This window comes from Taudactylus pleione, unplaced genomic scaffold (assembly GCF_031769625.1).
Source record: "Taudactylus pleione unplaced genomic scaffold, aTauple2 ptg000501l, whole genome shotgun sequence".
Lineage (NCBI taxonomy): Eukaryota > Metazoa > Chordata > Amphibia > Anura > Myobatrachidae > Taudactylus > Taudactylus pleione.
Window position 1 is genome coordinate 1151041 of NW_028284903.1, and position 14418 is coordinate 1165458.

The 14418-nt window shown below is 44.0% G+C and overlaps 1 long non-coding RNA gene and 1 other non-coding gene across 2 annotated transcripts in view; both read left to right on the forward strand.

Moving 5' to 3' along the window:
* LOC148501818 (uncharacterized) overlaps positions 1-14418 on the forward strand; it is a 73198-nt gene that overhangs the window by 14188 nt on the left and 44592 nt on the right. The window lies entirely within an intron of this gene.
* Positions 12411-12483, forward strand: TRNAV-UAC (transfer RNA valine (anticodon UAC)). The gene has a single exon. It is a non-coding gene; the product is annotated as a tRNA-Val (tRNA).

Below are 14418 nucleotides of genomic sequence, written 5' to 3' on the forward strand. Positions count from 1 at the left end.
CAGAATTGGGATTTTGGGGTACAACATTGTGGGAACCCCCGTGGAGCCTTAAGACAGTCCCCCGAAGGTAAACTGCGTAAAAAAAATCTTAAAGACGTAAGAACACCCAAAAAAATTACTTTCATTTTGGGAGTGAAAAAAACCTAAGTTGGACGACAAAGTTAAAAACTAGCGAAATAGACTCCAGGGGGTTCCCCAAGTATGGCCCAGGTGTTTTTTGGATTGCAGGTGCATGCGGCAGGTGGATTTTTCAAGATTTTTTAAAAACCCCACTTTAGGAACTTTTAAATATGCTAGCCCCCATTTTCAAGTACCCCAAATTTGCTGGGACTAGTTATTTAAAAAAACAACTGCTAAATGCTAATCTTCACCACTTCTGCAAAAACGCTATATAGCACCTATTTAGACCATTTAAAGTGGCCAAATACCTTCAGCAGGGCTAATCGGGGGAACCCCCGTGTCAGTGCATCTTTTGGAGGGTGTCAGGATGATTTCCCCAAATCTGACAGGACTGTTCGACTGGTTCAGTTTCGCCGGGTGCTGTTTTCGCGTCCCTTCAAATTGAATGCGGGGATAAGCAGGGACGCGTGCTATACTTTTTCGCCTGCAAAACACGTGATGTAGGCGAAAAGTCCGGCAGGCGGAAGAATATCGCGGGTGCGAAACATATTGAATACGGGACGCTATGTATATATGTGTGTGTGTGTGTATATATGTGTGTGTGTGTATGTATATATATATATGTATGTGTATATATATATATATATATATATATATAATAAATAAATATTTATATTATATTTTTGAGTATCATAATTGCTGATTATAACCTAGTTATATAAAGAACAATATGTATAGGGGCTAAAACTGTCGACACCATTATACAGAGACATGGCAAACTCTGGGGTGGTGGTAAATTTATTTTTATTACCAGTTATTTATATAGAGCACACATATTCCGCAGCACTTTACAGAGAATATTTGTCCATTCACATCAGTCCCTGCCCCAGTGGAGCTTACATTCTATATTCCCTATGACATGCGCACACACGCATACAGTACACACTAGGGTTAATTTGTGTTGGGAGCCAGTTAACTTACCAGTATATTTTTGGAGTGTGGGAGGAAACCTGGAGCACCCGTAGGAAACCCACGCAAGCACAGGAAGAATACACAAACTACACACAGGTAGAGCCGTGGTAGGAATCGAACCCATAACCTCAGTGCTACGAGGCAGTAATGCTAACCATAACACTGGCTGTGCTGCCCATGAATTGATAATCGTCCAACACAGAGTTGTTACACTGCCCTGAATGTTAATTTAAATTACTGCATCAAGATAAAATAAGCTCTATGAAAGTTTTTTTTTTTTTTTTTTTTTTTTTTTTTTTTGGGGGGGGTAGGATTTAATTAGCTACGGTAATTTACCGTGGGTGATAAAGGCAGTAGCCTTGGGCTTGAACACCCATGGCTATTCAATTAGAGCCCTGGAATAACTTCCCGAACCTATAGGTTAACAGTCGCGGCACCCGCAAAAAGGCTATTTAGTGCGGATTTCTTTTCGAACCTACTCTGGCTAACAAAATAAAAATCCTAGTTAAGTAATTGAATAGCCCCACTGCTTCAATTAGCCAGGGTAAATTACTGCTGCTAATTGAATACCCCCCTAAACCTCCGATGCACAGAGCTTGTTACATTGATAGTTTTGTACATTCTAGTCACTAGTGTATCTGATATATGGATACATTGTATTGCCTACAGTGTTAGAAAAAGAAAATATTATAATAGAATATAGAAACCTCTAGGGAGGTAAACTCTTTATCCTTCTTTATACAGAACGATTTATAGTGCTCATGTCCTATATTACATTGCAAAAAAGTTGAAGACCCTCTGATACATAAAGCATTTTCCACTATGTCGGTAATCTACATCTCACTGTTGGCTCTAGGGAGGTAAATTATCTGCAGTCCTCCGGCATACAGAGCAAGATTAGGGGTAAATTACCAGATGTTATAATCTGCAATAAATAGATATGAAAAATAGTAAAATTATTTTATTTTGACTATAATACGATAAGTTACAGCAGAGTGGGGACTTTCCTGCACACCTGTGACACTGATCCGGCTCCCACTGGTCAAAGAGGGGATGGAGGAGATGCCCTCCCAGCAGTTGGGGGATAGACTGGTATGCGCCCGGGGGTTGGGGGTCCTGTTAAGTGGCTGGGTTAGAAGGCAACTCATGTCTGCTGTCTCGGAGGCAGAGCCGAGTGAATGTGTCAAATGTAGAGGGACACCAGCTGCCAGTGGGCCTGATCCAGAGATTTTTGCAAAGCCTATATTTACGCAGATCGAGCCATTGCGCATGCACGCACAGCAATTGCTTTGAGATTATGCTTGTACACAGGAACCATTAACAATGTGAGTGACAGGTAGTCCGTATTTGGAGGTGGTTAGAAAAGCGTAGGCGTGTCAGACAGTTTAAACGCAGTTTTCATTGGTGTGCATAAATTAGCTATTGTGCTCTCCTTCACAGCAGGAGAGCTGCAGTGTCTGCGGCTGGTCAGATGTGACTTACATGCTGCGTGACTGCCTGCTGTGTATCGATGGTTCTGATGTTTGCGCTGTTGCACATTGTTGGAATGATGTGAAGTCGGCAAAGGGCGTCTCTATGCTTGGCTAGGTTTTGGATGGCATTAGCATATTTTAGTAACTGCGATCTGTGAGAATGCACTTGTGAGTGCATTAGTGTAAATATCTGAATCGGGCCCCGTATCGCTCAGTTGGGGGAAGAGCTCCTCCTACACTAGAACAATTAGCTGGGAAATATAAAACATGTTTGATTTTTCCAACTAGTTGGCGCAACTGTTTCTCAGTGTGTGGGAGCAAACAAATGATTATAGTTTTCTCCCACATACTGGCCGATTATCAATCCAACTAGTTGTCTGAGTAGAACGATATTATTCTAGTGTATTCAAGATAGAGATCTCCTTCATCAGGTTATGTGTAGCAGAGGATATTATATGATTTATTACTTCTTGTACTACCCACTGATGCGTTAAATAAATAATAGGAATATCTAGTACTCCAGCAAAGACAGGGGCTCTATTACCTATGTGAGAAACTGTATGAAAAGAAGGCAGTTGAGCCCATCAGAGTACATCCTCTTGTATATTCTGAAAATCACCAGTACCTCAAACTAATGCTGTGTACACACTGGCAGATATATTGGTTGAGCAATTGATTGGCCAATATATTGTGTGCCAGTTGGCCAGTGTATACCAGCAATATGTCTGCTCATCATGCTGTGTGTACAGGTGGTCAGCTGATGCAGAGGCTGCGGGGAGGGGGGAGCAATGCGACCCCCGGCCAGCAGACCTATGGACAGATGATGGTAGTTTAGTGTGTATGAACAACAATTAGCTGCAGATCAGTTTATCTGTTCGTTGTGTACCAAGCTGGGTTCACACCTAATGTGTATCTGCAGATTATGGTTGTTCATACACACTGAACCCCCCCCTCCGCGTCTTCTGCAGCAAGTGTACGGGCGGTTGGTTGGCTGATCGCCCGTACACACAGCACGATGCTTTAATATACCTGCAGATATATTGGGCATCAGCTGTGCAGCACAGCCGGCGTGATAGGTCTGTGAATGACGTCGTTCAGACATATCGCTGATACACACGTTATATTGGCCAATCGATGGATCTGCCAAAATATATCTGCCAGTGTGTACCAAGCTTAATTGTCACTGCTTTCTTCTGAGCAATAAACCTCTTTAGCTTCAAGATACTTTTTATGTTTGCGATGACCTACAAATAAGCGCTAAAGCTCTAATCTATGCACAGGCTTTCCTGTGCTGAACCCAGCAAGACCGCTCTGCCTACTACCCTACAGTCCTGATCCAAGTAAATGGTCAGGAGAAACCAGCCATAGTCAGACAGGTGCTGCAGTAGCTGTAAAGGAAAAGGGAATTTTAAACTTAAGCGGTGCTACCATGCTGAGACGTAGTACCATGCAGGAAAAAGAAAATGTCTTTTTTTTCCTGCATGGTACTTTCTGAGCACGAAGAATACTCCTAGTCAAAATAATTATGATAAACGCTACAATTAACATGGGGTATAAATTAGGTTTTTGTAAAAAAAAAATGTGTGCCCATCCACCACGTCAAGGTGAATTTGAATGTTGAGACCCCTGCTTGGTATTGGCACTCCTCCCATCTACCCTTAGGTGATTTAAATTGGCACAGGTTCCTGCATTTTCTAAATATTAGAATGGACACTATTATTATAAATTGATTATAATGTTTGTATTAGGGCCTCTCTGATGGGGTTCACTGTGACATGGTAGATGGACAGACCTTTTTTTTTTTTGCCAAACGTGCCAAGAACCTAATTTATACTCCATGTTAATTGTAGAGTTTATCATTATTTTGACTATCCGTTGTGCTTAGAGGGTTGCATAAAATAGGATTTAAAAAAATGATTTATTTGCTTTAAACAGGATTTTTTTCACTTTTATTTAACCAAAAAAAAAGGATTCGATTTAAATAGGATTTATTAAAAAAAAAAATATAATAAATAAAGTAAATGTTAACTTTTTTTTTTTAAATAAATGTTTTAAAAGTTAAGTTAAAACTTTTATTTTTTTTTAATAAATCCTATTTAAATCCAAATCTGATTTTAAATCCCCCCCCCCCCTTTTTTTTTTTTCTAATCTGATTTTTATGCAACCCTGCAGTTAGTGTGCACCTGCACTTTTTTCCTGCATGCTGCAGCAGCTACTGTATAGCAAACATCCAGAAGTAAGTGGTGGCAGCAACTACTCTCCTACAACTAATGTGCACTTGGCGCTTGCAGTCTGAGTGTCAGGTGCTTGGCTACAGCAAGTACAGATGGTCCATAGTAGCAGGTTACTGAAGGCAAGGGATCCCTAAAACCAGTCTATAACAGGTGACCACATACAGGGTGGCATAGCAAAACAATATGGTCCTCTCAACTGGTGGCATTAATAGTGTTAAAAGCACAAGGTAGTGGAGTTGGCCTTTCTGATCTTCTTGTCAAGATTCTAGCTGTTGTTGACCCTGTTTCCTATTGCTAGGTACACACTATACAGATATATCTGCAGATCGAGTGATCTGCAGATGATGGTCGTTCATATACACTGAATGGCCATCATCTGCTTCTGGCTGCGGTAAGGGCGTGTCTATCACACTCCCCGCGGCCTTTGCTGCATGTTACACACTGGCCGATAGCAGATCATCGGCTCAGCAAGACAGCAGATGCTATAGGTCTGTAAACTACATCGTTCAGACATATTGCTGGTACACACTGGCCGATGGTCACCAGATATAATGGCCGATCAATTGATCGGCCATTATATTTGTTCGTGTGTATCCAGCTTATGACCCTTCGTAATTCTTTGTGTAGTGTACAACAGAGGTGGTGATTTAAATGTCATTCTGTGATGTTCTCATATTAAATATTCTATCAGTCACTGTGCTGAAAAGTATGATACTTTTTGGTTCTTGGGTTATAAAAGTTGAAGCCACTGAAGTGTCATGCAGGTAAATCTACAGTATTAAAGACCAGGCATACGCCCTATGTAATCTGTGACTTCTGCCTCCTCATTGAAACCCTGCATGTAGCAGACCAAGGGCTCTGGCTAAGTATTATGCATTCATATTATTGGTATAATTCCTGTACAGTAATACAATTCTGCTGTAAGTTGAATCATTAGATCTGCTGACAATGTGGAACAATTTTTTTTTTTTATCTTGTATCAAGCAAATTTGTTATTTAAAGAAACTAAGTTTCTTAGCCCTCCCTCTTGTCCTCATGCACAAACCTACATACACCCAATATAATATGGACAATGGATAGTTAAACTGTTTTCCCAACTGTATATGGATTTGAACAGCACTGATAAAAGAAGGATGTCCTAGGCAATTAGATAAAGGGACGCTGTTTTCTCTCTTCAAATCTCAGCAGTTCTGATCTTAGTATAAATACTGTTTTAAATTCTGGCAGCTCTCTGCAAAAATGTTCCAGGGCTGGTGTAAACATTACACTACCAAAAAAGTGGATCCTTTCAGTGCAATATGAAAATGTTTTATTAAGGGAAGTACAGCATCTTCCTATCGGAGCTTACAGTTCCGTTTTATTCTTTACTTTGGATCTATTACACTGTATTAGAGGTCAGGCCTAGGTGACTGTTAGGCTCTTATGTTATGTCCATGTTTTGTAAAGTCAGTCACAAGGTCATATTAGGTAGCATTAATTGGCCATAACAAACTTCATAAGAAAATGGTTTCTCAATCGATGTGAACTAACATCAACCTCCAAGTGTTTTACATGTTGTACATTCTTGGGGTCCCAAGATACAAAACTGGTCTTTCCACTTCGTCTCTCATAGTGTTGCTTGGTATTTGAAGTTGGGCATATATTGTAGCACCCCCCTCCCACCGCCTTTATATCGGTCTCTGCTGTGAACACCTCCCTTACTACTCATGCCTGCTATGTCTTTTTTTTTTTTTTTAATTCTGGCGACTGTCTCATCAGGTCGGGTACGGGATCCTGACTGTCAAAATACAGACAGCGGCATCCCGACAGTCAGACTCCCAGCAGATTTCTGTAAGTATTTTATCCTGTACCCTAACCCTCCTGTCCCGCAGCCTGACCCTAATACTTACCTCCGCAAATGGTTGGTATTCTGACAGTTGGGATGCCGTTATCTGTTTTGTGATCGTCTGGATGCTGACTACATCCCGTCTCATCTACTGTTCAGTTTTTGCTTCTCTCTGTAGAATCCACACTATGTATCTTGTTCCTATTATCCCTTGCTCACTTGCATTTTTTAGAATGAGTTCTTTTGAATTTGTCTTGCAATGGGATATATCACAGCATAGGGCCTACACTTAAGCTGGGTACACACTGACAGATATATTGGCCGATGTCGTTCAGATATATCTCATTGGCTGGGCTGCACAGATATCTGTAGACATCTGTCCATCGACAAGTGTATACGGGCGGTCTGCCGACACACCCCCGACCTGCGGCTGCCTGGAAGATGATTGTCGTTCATATACACTGAACGACCATTTACAGGTATATCTGCAGATCTCTCGATCTGCAGATATATCTGCTAGGTGTGTACCCACCATAAGACTATGGGCCTGACTATGCGGCCGCTCGCTCCCAACGTATGGAAATTCAGCTAAGTGAAGTCAAGGCATCCGCTCGCACAGCAAGACATAAGCACGCCCTCTGTCTTGGCAAGCGATCACTTTGTATTTATAGACGCCCACCAGCCTGTCTTTAACCGCCCACTAGCGTACGTCCTCTCCAGGAACATCGGGAACCATCGGATCTGACCGCAGCGCTTGCAGTTGACTGTACCCTACCGCAAGCGATGCGAGCAGTTCAGTGTAAAAAAACAACCAGGTGATGTGTACTATGACGCTGCCGTTATGCACGCCTCTGAAACGGTGTTGAAACACTCTGGCACGCCTGCGTCCGCAACTCCCCTACCCCGTTACTACTGCCCTGCCCCTGTTACCACCCACAAACGGCCTCTCCTGTCACTCATTTCACTGGGCTGTCTTGGCAGGGTGAGTGAGCACATTCCGATCGCTCGTACTAGTTTGGGTACGCGCACTGCGAACTACACGCATGCGCACATTAAGCTGGGTACCCACTGACAGATATATCTGTCCACTCTGGTGGAAAGGAAAATCTGGTCTGTCTTCCAGGGTTTTGGAGCAAATTTCTATTGGTATTTGCTCCCATACATTACCAGATTTTCCTTCCCACCAGACAGATTGGACAGATATGTCTGTCAGTGTGTACCCAGCTTAAGCGAACATCGTCTGCAACGAGCGCCCGCTTGCTTGCGAGTAGCTCTGAATCAGGCCCTATGTCCAAGCATGAAATTGCAAGAGGTGAAGACCAGGTCAGTAAGGGGAGCCAGATTGATTTCCTAGACAGGCAAGCAGAAGGCAGTATTGTAAGTAGGTGGGAGCAGGAAAGTCTACTTGATTCTCCCATCCTTTGAATACCTCACATCTACTTGGTGCACCCCTCTCATTACCTTTCATTACCTGACCATTTGCCTTAATCTAGAAATTAGTCTCCTGTTATATTATTGTGTTCTACTTTAATACCAAGTTTGTAAAGTCTCATAGCACCATATCCAACTCATGGATGGACAAACTTCAATAGTTAGATAGTTAATGTTTAAAGCTCCTTTACTAACTGATAAGTATATATACCTTATTGGGATTGGTGTGGGTGCTCTCTAGACAAGTGATGAACTGTCTGACTTTACCCTCAACTTCAAGATTTAAAAACCAAAGCCAGTTAGCAACCTTCACATCATTCATCCCAAATGCCCCTTCCTAACTCTAACTTACTCTACAACGTGCCATCCAGGCCCCCACTTGGTGCAAACTGTCCACCATACCCTCAGACCAAATATGCATCCCAAAACTCTGCAAACATGCCTCCACATTCCACTCTGCACGTGCCACTCTGACCTCTTCCATGCCCACATGTCGTCAGAGTTGATTACAAGTGAAGCTTTGCCAGGCTGATGGCCGTCTGTTCTACACAGAATTGCCACAGTCGTCTGTCCTGGTCTTTCTTGAGACACAATACCCACTTTTCAAGCTTCCCTAGGGAATTGAGGGGGTTATAGGTGTAGGTCCCCCCCTTAAGATGTATTTCCTCATAACAATGCTCTTCTAGTTCTAGTACTCTTCAGGAATAATCAGACTCATCAGGACAGAGTTTAATTAATAATTTAAACTATGCACAAATCACTTAACTGTATAATTCATTTACATCCATTAGTTGTTAGTGTTTGTATAGTGGGTTACTCTTGGTTTTGATGTATTAATTATGCAAACATGTACTTACTCTATTCCAGGGGTATTCAACATGCGACCCTCCAGCTGTTGTGGAACTACACGTCCCAGCATGCCCTGCCACCATTTTGCTAAAAGGGCATGCATAAGCTGTGGCAGGGCATGCTGGGATGTGTAGTTCCACAACAGCTGGAGGGTCGCATGTTGAATATCCCTACTGTATTCGGTCTATGCAAGGAACTAAAAAGGACACTGAGTACATAGAACGCTAAATGTATTCTTCCTGCCCTTTTTTAGTTCCTTGCATACTAAGGGGTAATTTTACTAAAGTGAGAGTTTTTAGAAGAGCGTTTTAAAAGTGATGTTGCCTATAGCAACCAATCAGATTCTAGCTATTCTCTTCTAGAAGGTGCTAGTTAAATGTTAAGTAGAATCTGATTGGTTGCTATGGGCAACATCACTTTTAAAACACTTCTAAAAACTCTCACTTTAGTAAATTTACCCCTAACTGTTGATAAAGCTGTTCCTAAATAAAGTGGTTAAATATTCTCCCTGAAGGACGACCCTACTTCCTTATTTCTTTGCACTGTATTCCGTTTTGTTAGCCTCTTTCCTCCCTTATCCTACCTCACCAGGTGCACTTATGTAAGCCTGCATAGGTGTATATGCACACATTTGGTTCCTGGGAATGTGCAGAGCGATCTCACGCTAGATAGTCTTCTCTATTCAGTTTGGCGTAGTGCTCACCTGCGTCGGCCCCACTATATTTTTGTTCCCTTACGGGATCATATCAAAGTGCTGATGCTTTTTGTTTTCGTTACACGGCTTTGGATCCCTGTCTTACCACTGCTCTGTTGTTGTGCTTTGAGACGTAACCCAACATAAGGTCTGCATGGCAACTCAATCTCTAGAGTCTGCAAAAAGCTAACTGGTAACAAAGAAACCATGCAGACATTGCCAGAGCCATAACAAAACTTTTTGGGGCCCTGTGCCAAAAATAACTTTGGCACCCCCTCCCCCCTATTTTCCAAATGGGGACATAAGATGTGCACCCGAAAAAAGGGCCATGGCCTTATGGAGATGAGCCCGGTAAGAGATAGGGGAAGCCAGTAGATGCTGGGGATAATAGAAAAGGAAGCTACAAGTGAGAAAGATGATAAACAGAAAATTGACAGGCCCAAACAGTGCCCCCTGCCCTGCGGTGCCCTGTGCCATGGCACAGGTTGCACCACCCTAGTTATGGTCCTGGACATTGCTCACTGTTCATTGTAAGGGTCTGCAGGATCTGATATGAGATGGGTTTTGATAGCATCATTTTTTTTGTTTTTTAATCATAAACTTCTTTTGAGTTAAGCATGTCATCAACATACAATTGCCTGTACAGGCATAACACAAGATACGTAGGGGTCAATCCAATAAAGTGTATTGCAGCTAATTGGATTGACTTCTGGTTTTACAATACACCAGAAGATAATATATTATAAATGTTGCTGGTCAGATAATATAATAATGAGACTGTGGAATAAGTTGAAAACCGAGATTATCCAGTATAGTTTGGGGCAGCATGGTGGCGCAGTGGATAGCTTTGTTGCCTTACAGCACTGTGGTCATGGTTTTGATGCCAATCAGGGCCTTATTTGGGAGTCTGCTATATAAATAATGTGATGCTCCCATTAAGCCAATACAAAAATATATTATTGGCATCAGTCATCCCATGGGGCATGCCTGGGCTGTCACAGAGGCCCCAGGTAGAAGAGGTTCCAAGATAAAGATCAATGGGCAATTCATCAACCCAAATGGTTGTAACTTTGTTGGACTTGAAAGAATAGCAATTAAAGTTTCTTAGGTTTAAAAAAAAAAAAAAAAAAAAGTTTAGTGTAATACATTTTCCTATCCGTAAGGAAGCCTCAACCAATCCATACAGAAGATGTGGAGATGTTTTTCCTGAAATACAGCTGGAGTAGGCTGCATAATTGGGAACCATATTTGAAATCTAATTATATATTTTTTTTTTGCCACAGCTGGAGACAGAAGGGCTCTGTGGAATATTTAAAAAACAAAAACAAAAAAACATCCTCTTAAGTCGCCACAGGGAGGATCTGGAGTAAATATCCTATGGATAAATTCAGAAACTATGCATGTACAGTATGTGGGTATATTACATTTCTCCTTCATCCACTAGGGGACACTGGAGTTCAAGACAGTGGGGTATAGACGGTGGTAGAGCAGAGCCTGGCACTTTAAATAATCTAGAAGTGTGACTGGCTCTTCCCCCTCTATGCCCCATCAGCCCCAGTTTTTAGAATGTGCCCGAGAGAGCCGGTCGCACATCAGGCTGTCTCCAGCCTTTCTCATATATATTTTTAGTTATTATACAAGCACTGAGGACAGGCAGGCTGCTTACTGTGGCAGTCTGCCTGCTACGTGGGAGCCGCCGGGAAGGGCACCACACGGCTACTGCAGCCTGTGTCCGGTGACCCTAAGGAGGGGGCACACATAATGGAGTCATCCGACCCTGCGAGGACCCGCCACTGCTGACACCGGCATGTGTCCGGGTTCCACGCCGCCCCCTCAACCCAGCATCCCGGCCGCAGCAGTCCGTAAGTATGACCACTGCTCCTGATTAGCAGGAGCAGTGGACGTTAGCTGGGCTCAGTGACATGCCGCTAGCGGTCACTGTTGAGCCCGCCATTTCAGAGGTGCCATTTGTAAAGCGTCTGTGGCTCAGTGTTAAGGCGGGCTCTCCCCCTCAGTACTCTGCACTGCAGCGATGTCAATGCAGCGCTGACAGGCCGCAGTCCGGGTCCTCCTCCCCAGAGGGGAGCAGGAGGGGGTAGCTGCGGTAGGCGCGCCACTAGCAGGAGCTTCCCTGTACAAATAATTGTAGCTGCGCCGGGGCTTGTAATGTAGAAGCTCCGGCGACGGCATTGTCGGGGGCACGTGGACACCGCTTCAGTGCATGCACCGCGCACCCTAACAGAGCCGTTCAGCGGCTGTCTGTAATCACCGCGCCAGTGCTTAAAAGAACACCGGCACCGGGTTGATCTCCCGCGCGCCTGTTAGACGCCGCTACAGCGCGCCTGTCTTCCTGCAATGTCCCTCCTCTTGTTACAGGAGGAGACGCTGCACCGCGGATTATAGAACCACGGCTTGCGAGTCAGGTCTCTGGTTAGGGGAGTGGTACGATGATAGCGGGAGAGTCTCTGTTGCACCGTGCACCCTCTTGCCCTGTATTCCCCAGTACAGTCTATGTGCCCCAGGCAGCAAGTGCAAAGAATCATCTTAAGCACCGCGCAGAGGCCCGACATTCTCCATAACAGGAGCGCTGCGTCTGCCTTTTCAAAGGGCGAGCTAGTATACGCAGCTGAGGCACAGTCAAAGCTACAGCAGACCTGCTGGACATAGAGCAGCGTGGTTCTGCTATCATTTTTCTATAACAGATAATGGTTGACATGACTGCCTTTCAGCGCTGACGTTGTAGGCTCGGATCCCTCCGCAGCCCTTGCTGTGTGGAGTTTGTGTGTACTCCCTGTGCTTGCAGCACTACCTGAGGTTTCATAGTGTAGTGGTTATCACATCTGCTTTACAGGCAGCAGGTCCTGGGTTCAGTCCCCAGTGAAACCACCAAATAGCTATTAGCAGCTCTCATCTAAACTCAGGAGGAGACGCTGCATCCCGCAGCTCCTGGTGGGGCTGAGCAGGCTTCCCTATTGGCTAGTCTATAGCATAGGGCTAATAGCCTTAACGTTATACCAAATGCAGCTCCCCAATGTAGCGATGTATGACCGTCACGCCCTGCCATAACAGCCTACGACCGCCTGGGAATACCGGGAATTGTAGGCCTAGAACAACATCAGTGTTCCCATGAACCCTCTCCGGTCTAGCAGGAGAGAGGTTCAGTTAATGAGGGGTTTTGCATTAGGAGCCTTGAATGCTTCCGCTTTATGCAAAACCAGTCGGGGACAGCACGCTGCTAAAATATCCTGCCCCTACGCAGTAGCAGAATGACGGCCACATGCGGCACATGAGCAGTCTCCCTGAGTGGAGGTAAGCCACGTGTGTGAATGTGTGTACATATATGTGGATATATATATATAATATATATATGTGTGTGTGTATGTATGAGGTACGCGTATCCATATGTGGATATCGCTTCTTAGCCTTACCATAAGAGCAGAGGTAGGATCTGTTCTTATCAGTTTTATGTCGGATACCTAGCATATTGAAAGAAGGAGGCTGCGATTGGTTGCTGGCTCTCCTGATGCGCTAGTTGGTACAATAACTCCGCTTTACACTATCTCTCCTTGGGGTTTGAGTTGTGTGTGTGTGTGTGTGTGTGTATATATTCATATATATATTTATGTATATGTGTAGGTATGCCTATACTTCCACTATCATTAGGTTTACCTATAATTCCACGCATGCGAAAGCCGCCTGGGCTTACCAGAAGCTGTAGGCTAGTTCCATACATATTATATGGTGCTCTATAAACTAGTCATGTGATGCGGCTTACATAGTGATACTCTTAGGCATTGCTTCCAGTATGGACCATATACATGTCCTGGGGCCTTCTTGTATGTCCACACATGTATATAAAAGATACGTACTTACACCCTCCTGGGGTTATAGTTCGGTTTCCGTCAGTCTATATCTACAGCGCCCTGTTCAGAGGACCTATTATTACTTGGTAGCAAACTTATTAGACACCCATTCCTTGTATGAATACTTGGGATGACAAACGCGTTATATGTCTAAGTACAGGTACCCTTAAGTACAGGTACCCTTCTCAATATCAATTCTGGTACTCCATATTATTGTCGCATATCTCAATAAAATTAGTCTCTATGGGGCCCTTGTGTACACTTCATATCATGAAGGCCTAGAGCCACCTGCCGATATAAGTAGTGTCAGTTCTATTAATGGGGTTAGCAGCGCTGTGCTGACTGGAGTGTGACACTTCGCACACTCAGAAGGGAAGCAGGAGGCGCTGGAATACCGCTCTAAGGACAGCAGTTATAGAACATATACAGGCTGGGGTGAATTTTGTCCTTGGGCTCCGTTCATTTCATGGCTCTTAGTAATATTTCTAAATAAGAACATGAGCAATAATTGTCATCTCCTGCACGCAGGTACTATAGCTTAGGCACTACCTGCAGCAGGGAGTGCTTTAGCGTGGGTCTCCTATCCCCTCCACATCCCACGCTGGGAGGCCTTCAGCGCAAACGGTAGGGATGCCTGTCACTGGTTGACAGGAGTATAGTGATGGCTGGTTTGCTAGCAGAATGGGAACTAGCCCAATCCCCTTTTATTTTTGAACTATAACACCGCGTTATGAGGTTCTGAGAGGGGCCAGTTATTCAGCTGGTGCACATCCCGGCTAGTAGAGCTGTGCTGACGAGACACAGTCCTGCCAATTGCAGCACCTGCTATTACCCCCTGTCAGACTTCCCCTTGGAACTGCCTCACCGCATCTATCACAAAGGGTGCCTAGCTTCATCTAAAGTCTGAGCTACCTCATGGTATACTAGCTACCTTGCCTAAATGTATAGTATTAGCCAC